The following is an 8,508-nucleotide window of genomic DNA, read 5'->3' on the forward strand; positions in this document are numbered from 1 at the left end:
TTCAGCAAGTCTAAGCCACGACTCCAGACTCCAAACTGTCCCATACAAACAAATACTATGTTTCAGTTTCCAAACAGTCCTCAATGGCTGACTTAGTTGCTATGCCTATTCATTGGCTGACCTGTTACCTATTCCAGTCTAGGAATATTCATACTCTGACATTAAGAAATAAAATATAGACTCTAATTCTATATTTATAAAGCTTTTATTGTCCGATTTAAGCAGCAAATCAGCATCACATTCTTCAAGACTTTACTTTGTCATAGTAGGCAATTTGGGTAGATACCTTTGATATATTGTTTGACATCTGTTTTTTCAGTTTAGTGAATGGGAAGTTGCTTGAGAAAAGATTGGGATGGTATTGTTTGTGAAATGAAAGCCTGCAATGAATAGTCATCAGTGCACATTAAATAATGTGCTGTTATTTATTGACTTTTTAATTGCCTGGGTACTTCCTCCAATTGATCTATCAAATGCAGGTGTTTACAGCAATGACTGTGTTGAAGTGAGAACTGTTCTCACTTGTGCATTGCTGGGCCAAAAATTGTAAAGATGGTGAACTGGGAAGTACCAATTTAATTTTTTTTTATTCTGCCTTTATATTTTTTGTAGATAAATGAAGTAAAACAATTGGTAAAATCAATGGGTTTTCCATGAGAAAAATAGGTGAGCTGATTAAGGACAATTGGCAAATCATTCAAAAAGAACATTGCAGTCAAGCGTAGTATTTCACAGGAACATGTGGATCACATTATTAAAGTTCTTCAATATTAAACGATTTCTGCAAAACAGGTTCCTATCAGTCTGCCAATGAAGAAAAAAGCTTGACATCTGCCATCATTTATTGTCACTCCATGAGAATGAAGGTAAGGTAATGCTATTCACTGCATTGTGATAGCTAATGAAAAATGGGCTTATTATTATGACCAAGAAATGAAGCATCAATCCATGCAATATCATGACAAAGCTTCATCTATGAGGGGACACCCCCCCCACCAGACTTCAGCAGGAAAATTCATGACCTTAGAACACAGATGGTGTTATTTACATGGATTTCCTTGAACACAGACCACATTGCAACACTGAAAACTTTGAAAGAAAAACAATTAGGCATAATTGGGGAAAAAAACCAAAGAAATTTTGTTGCATGGCAACAAAATTTAGCTACCAAAGAAGCAATTGAAAGTTGAATCTCACTATCTTACGCCATACCCCATACCATCCTGACTTGCTGACATGTAAGTTTCAAGTTTTTTTTCCAAATTGAAATAATGCCTTCAGATGCATCAGTTTGAAAGAAGAATAAAAACCCTAGATTTTCTGATCTGGACTGGAAGTCCACAGAGTACTGAGTGATGAAAATAGATACAGAACATAATGTTTTGCATCCCTGTCTTAACCCACCTATTTTGTTTGTTTCTTTTTTCTTGTTAAAAAAAACCCCACACAATTATCCAGGACCTATATTACATTGAATTATAATACAAGGTACTATATTATCTTATGGGTATGTAGCAACAGTTGTTGTTTTAAAATTTAATAGAAGTGGAGTGGAGAACAAAATACAGGTGGGAGAAATGCTACATCCATAGAAATAATACATGGAATTGCTTCCTCACAATATTAGTCCCACTACTTTCTGCTTCCTTTCTGCTCTTCTCTGAGACAGATTCATGGTTTGATTAAGTGCCATCAGGTTGTTTTCGACTCCTAGTGATCACATAGATAGATCTCCTCCATGACAGTTTCTCCTAACCCTGTTCTCCCAACCGTGCATTCATCACTACTGTGATTCCATCCATCTTCTCTGAAGGAGTGTGTTCATTTTAAAATAGGTGATCTGTGGGTCAGCAGCATGGAGATGACTCAAGATCATTTGGGATGGAGAAGCTCAAGGAACCATCCAGAATAACACTTCATTATGGATAAATGAGGGAACCAGCAACATAATTTTTATTTTTGTGAAAAAAAACACATTTTAAGTCACTGCCTTCTTGTGCATCTTGTTGTGAAAAAGCAAAATAACATTCAACTCTGATATTACAGGAGTGGCTACAGAAAAAATGGTTTATGACACCATTCATTTTAGTATCTCTTTATTTTTATTTGTTTATACCCTGCATTTATTATTTTTATAAATTACTTAAGATGGCAAATACCTAATACTCCTTTTCTCTTCCTATTTTCTCTATAACAACAACCCTGTGAGGTAGGGTTGGGCTGAGAGAAAGAGTGACTGCCCCAAAGTACCCAACTAGTTTTTCATGCCTAAAGTGAGATTAGAATTTATGATCTCCCTATTTCTAGTTTGGTGCCTTAACATCTTTTTATCTCTGTATACTCTGGAAAACAGACGGCTACCATCCAAATTCAGGCAAATATTTTTTTTTAAAAAAAATTCTCTTTGTTCACAGAATGATAGTGCAGATCAACTTTCAGATAGGATGAATGATAATTTCTGTAGAATAATTCACCCTTGAAGAGTCCACAGTCAAGGATGTGTTCCCTAAATCTGACTTTAAGGACATAATTTCGCTCCACCTCCCACCCCCTCCCCCAGTTCCCCTATAATAGCATTTGACCTTTTTTTCATCTTGGTGCCTCTTGTGGAGATAATTAGATTCTGTTTTACAGCTCTTGGGTTGTAGTCAATAATCTTGAGGAAAGAAATCAATAATTTTAGTGCTCCCGTTGTGTGTTTCTGCGGCTGAAAGTTTTTGGCAGTCAGTCTCCTACTGAGAAGCATTGATGGTTTGTGCTGAATGGATGGCAGATCCTATTTTCCTTCTTATCGATAATAGTTGTTTAGTACAGCCCTTTACATAACCAATCCTGAGTGTCTACTGTTTATGAAGCTGGATTTTTTTTTACTTGCTATCTTAATTGTGTGGTGGAGCAGTCCTTACAGTTCATTTGCTGAGATAAAAAGAATGTTCTGGAAAGTAAGTGTGTGGTGATTTTGCTTTTTTTTTTTTTAATGAACCTTTGAATGCTTCTCTTTCTCGTTTAGGAATTAGAAATAATAGGCTAGAAGGGACTATTGCATATAGACAATTAAAACATTTAAAAGCATAACCTTCAGTAGGGGCCAAGCAATTTCATGATTATGGCACCCAGGAAGTAGATTAACTCTCCTTCAGTTGCAGTAAATAAAGTATTCTTGTTGTGACATGTCTGGTTTTTTTAAAAAAGAAAACTTATCAATTTTGGCCTCTTGAACTTCTCCTATGAAGCTGGAAAAAATGGTGTATTTGGCATACAAATCAAGTAAAGGATATAGTCATTCTGTATGTTATTACTGTCCTTTCTTTGATTAGGATAATATTTGGACTTTATAAAGCTTTTTGATTGTCTCAAACCCCTCCCCCCTCCATCTTGCCCCGTCTTGCCCTGTCAAAGATCATGCAATAGAAAAGGATTGTGTGAAAAGGGTAAAAAAAAAAAAGGACTTGGGATGGTGTGTGCAGCACAAGAGATGGGTAGTCTCAGGTTTGTGCAGAGTAAATGGATAGTTTTGGAAATTGCCTCTGTGGGAAGAAAAACGCATTTGCAGGGGTAACTGCTTAACGCATTGTAAACCGCCCTGAGTCTCTGGAGAAGGGCGGCATATAAATCAAATTTAAAAAAAAAAAAAATCTAAGCCCCAAGGAAATTTTTTTTAAATGATAGGTCACATTGTGCTCTGTTGTGCCTTTTTGTGCAAATAGATAATGTAAAAGGGTGTGTTTATGGGTGCAATTAGCATTTGTTAATAGGTGTTGAGATGTAAATGTAAAAACTGCTGAAACTACTGAAATAAGTCTAGTTTAGCTTGTTTATTAAGCTTTGGTATAGATACAGTACCTATTCTACATACTCTTATATCCTTTTATTGCTGCTCTTGCATCTTCTTCTAATGTTAACATCTGTCATACAATTGAAAAATTACAAGAAGCATCTCTATTTTTTTTTTTACAGCCAGCATTTATTCCTGTTGAGAATAAAAAAATATCAGAAAAGAGCAGCATAGTTCTTTTTCTAACCTTGTACCTGGCAGGGAGAGTTTTTAAAAAGCTTGCTGTTGGTTCTGACAGAAATATGAAATGAGGTATTCCTTGAGAAAGATAGAAAGATAGATAGATAGATAGAAAGAAAGAAAGATGAGAGAGAGAGAGAGAGAGAGAGAGAGAGAGAGAGAGAGAGAGAGAGAGATGTAGATAGATTCAACAAGATAATCTCAAAACAGTGAGAAAATTTATAAAGGAGATGTACCAACTGAAAGGCATGTTAAAATGATTTTCTTTTCTCTAGATCTAATGACTAACTCAGTTGGGTTATTTACAGAAATAGATACTTCTGTTATCCATTCATTTCATATTTTATGCTGCTGAGAATAGTGTGTTTTCATTGTTTCTATCAAAAATGTTTTAAAAATCATTCCCACAACAAAATTTTTAGATCTAAGACCAGGCAAATCAATTTCAGTATGACTCATCATGCAACTTACTTTTAAGGCCCTGAGAACAAGGAAGCAGCAATTTGATTGGAGCAACACAAAAATCTTTGGCCACGCTATCATCCACCACACTCATGAGCTCATCAAAGACTGGCATTCCACAAGCAATTCCATCAACAGACACACTGACCTACAACCAGCCTACGAACCCCTCAGAATCCAAATCAACTTCACGGCCAACCAGAGATAGCACTGACCCTCAACCAACCCACGTAACCAGCAGTTCCCCTCCCATGACCCTGAACTGATGTAATCTCCTTATCACAAGACCCCTCACAAGACTCACTGATGACTCATACCTGACCCATCAAAAGAACCTCACTTGACACATCCACACCTGAAGCCCTTATGAACAGAAGGATTGACACTGGCATCCCTTAAACTTCGCTGAAAAAGATACCTAGCCTGATAACAAAAACCCACAAGCTCGGAGAACGAACCTTCACCCTCAAGTCATATAAACTTGAAAGGATTCAAAAGAATGTTCTGAGTGGGCTGTTTTCTTCTGACCTTAAAACAAACCATATTCTCCATTTTGTGCTCTCAAATAAAGCTGAAAGCTGTAATCATTGCATATATTCTTATATTCCCTTCTCTCTCCCTTAGGCTAATATGCATCCGGTAGATTCTACATATTTGGGATAGATCAAAAGAGTCTAAATAAACATATAGCTAATCCTTGTTTAGCAACCATTTTCACTTACAAGAATGATGAAAGGGTAACTTTGTGACCAATTCTCACATTTAAGAACCTCCACAGGTCTATCAACTAAGGAAAGCTAAATTAAGTTCATAAGCACAGTCACAACCACTTCACCAACTGTATATTCTTCCAAGTAAAGGAAATAACACACCAATTATCCCAATGGGATTCCAAATTTCAACCTTTACTTTTCTTCAAATTAGATAATGGCTTCTTTCCCCTCTATAATAATGAAAGCTGAGGGTGAAGGTTCGTTCTCAGAGCTCGTGGATTGGTTTCTGAACGTTTCATTACCAGGCTAGGTAACATCTTCAGGAGATTTTAGGGGATATCAGTGTTAGTGTTCTTCTGTTTATAATAATGAAAGCTTCTGCTTTGGACAGTCTGTTACAGGAGCTACTCTGGGTGAATGGCAAAGTGTAAGAATAGTCCAAAATAGGATGGAGCTATAGCTGTACCCATCAATTTCTATATGCAAAAGCAAACCATGCTGGGTGATTATGTTTAGTGTCTCATGGATTATGGGCTAGCACTTTATTCCCCAGAAAGGGAAGGTGACAACCTATTTTAAGGTATCCTATCCAGGGTTCTTGATTCACACCACTGATATTGAACTGATACTTCCTTTCCATTCATCCAAGCCAGCTATCCATTTCCTGGTTGGACTGGTTCTTGAATTACTCTCTGGAGCTATAAAGAAACATGATCTCGATGGAAATATGCAGATGGAGTTGTTTAAACAAAGGGAACCTGTTTAAACCCAGAACATCCAGAAGCAGTCCAGACAGATAGTTCTCTAATTCTATAAGAATGTAACTATAAGAAGGACAAGAAGATACGTCCAATCAGGTTTGGAAGATTCTGTCATTATAACCATTGTCAATAAAAGTCGTTTTAGCCTGTATACGGAATTGTTTTCCTTATTTGATCTACCTAAAGCAGCAGTCTCGAACCTTTGCGGCTTGGCAGCCCAGCTGGTAGGGGAAGAGAGGGGAACTGGGCCACATGAGCAGTGGGCCAGCACACTTGTGCACACAATCCATGCGTGAGTGGCAGGCCAGCATGTATGCCTGCAGCTCAACTTGTGTGAGTAGCGGGCTGCCACTCACATACTGAATGCCCGCTGGCCCACTGCTCACACAGGTTGAACTGTGTGCACATGTGCACTCTAGCTAGCCACTCACGCAGCCCAATTTCAAATAGGCCACAGCCCACTAGTGGGCCACGGCCCAGGGGTTGTAGACTCCTGACCTAAAGGCCTGTAAAATCTCCTAAGGTCCTTGTAATACATAAACATCACCTGCTGTACAGTACACAGAGATATTATCCTACTTCCGTAACTTTTCCTCCAAATTGCTTTCCCCATCAGATAATTATATCAAAACTTGTTTTTTTTGAAATCTAGCAAATTTGCTCCAATCGTATGTATACGTGAGAGGAATACCCTTTTTAATCAAATAGAATTATTTTGAAAATAAACATTATATGAAACCCACTAAGATTTGGATTGTTGCTTCAATTATATCTGAGTCCATTTTATGTTTTGAGAATGAGAAAATAAGGGGCCCAAAGGTTATATCAGTTCATTTTACCACTGACTGAATGGTACTAATGATTGGATTATAGAACATTATAGATGTGGTGAGATTAGGCAGCACTTGGACAGATTGTTGTTGATTTTGTACAAAAAAAAGAAAAAACCGCTGGCACAAATAGAGGCTTTGCCCCAGCACCAAACATTGCTGACATTTCTGCCTGATGAGTTATAAGTTGAAGAATTGTGTGGCATTGTCCTGACAGTTTCTTGTCCTCCACAGCAATTAGGAATGGATTTATGGATGATATAAAAGAGTGAGAATCAAAAAAGCTATGGTTTGTGACCTCAGAACTCTAGAAGGTTTTGGCGATGAGCCAGGTCATTTTAAAAAGCCATTTGATTTTGTTTTTATATCCAAAGGGTTATGAATGTCATTTTCCCTTAACAAAAGCTAATTGACTAGCTATCCTTGCTTTATTTTGATTTAAACAGACCATTATTACAAGTTGTAATGATGAATGGAGTTTTATTTTTCTTCGATTTAGGTAAAAAACTCCCAATTCCAGTTCAACTTCTGGTGATTCCTTCAATAAGTATACAGGAGTTGTTTTTTTGTTTTTTTTTAATTTGATTTATATGCCGCCCTTCTCCAGAGACTCAGGCGGCTTACAATGCGTTAAGCAATAGCCTTCATACTTTTGTATATTTATACAAAGTCAGCTTATTGCCCCCACAAACTGGGCCCTCATTTAACCTACCTTAGAAAGGATGGAAGGCTGAGTCAACCTTGAGCCTGGTAAGATTCGAACCTGCAGTAATTGCAGGCAGCTGTGTTAATAACAGGGTGCTTTAGACCACTATACTACCAAGGCTCTTCATTCCTAACCATGATAACACCAAATTTACAAAAGTTAAAATTTAAAAAACATGTCCAGCAATGTCTGCAGAATGGGACAAATGATGAAATGAGTGTTGTGCTGTGTTAACTGATATTGCATACATGTACAAAAGAATGAGTTTGCATTTCCACTTGTCCCAAAGGTGCTTTTTCAAGAGGCAACCGGACTTTTTGGTTTTTCTTTGAAGATCTTTCGCTTCTCATCCAAGAAGCTTCTTCAGCTCTTTCCACTTGTGATACTCATCTTGTCTTTTGGATGAAATAATCAGATTCTGTAAATACCTTTACATGTATCATGACACATAATCCAAGTTCCATTCTTTTGTATTTGTATCTTGATGACATAGTACACATTTCATCACTTTCCCCAATTGGCCCTTCTGCAGATTTTTAGGGCACTAATGCAGTGGTGGGTTCTTCCCGGTTCGGCCGGGTTCCACCGAACCGGTAGAGGTGACAATATGACATCACCAAACCGGTTCTGCCCCCTCTCCCCCGCGCCCCCCTGTGTTATTCTTACCTTTTATTTGGCCCCATCCCCAATTTATTGCTGCCTCCTGAGTCCCAGCTGATCGGCTAGAAGGAAAAAAATTGTTTAAACTCTTGCCGCGGGGCTTCAAAGGGCCGCCCTACAACTGATCAGTGTTAAAAGACAGTGTGGTGGTAGACCGGTGCCTCCAAAAACAAATGAGTAGACCGGTGCCTGCAAAAATAAATGGGTAGACCAGTGCCTCCAAAAACAAATGAGTAGACCGGTACAGCTCTGCAAGCAATTAACAGCCTGGTAGACCAGTACCTCTACTAAATCCTAAAGAATTGTCACATGACCATTAAGCCATGACTACAAAATAAGCCACACCCACAGAACCGGTAGT

The sequence above is a fragment of the Pantherophis guttatus genome, chromosome 2 (assembly GCF_059756535.1).
Source record: "Pantherophis guttatus breed Tessera chromosome 2, ASM5975653v1, whole genome shotgun sequence".
Taxonomy (NCBI): Eukaryota; Metazoa; Chordata; class Lepidosauria; order Squamata; family Colubridae; genus Pantherophis; species Pantherophis guttatus.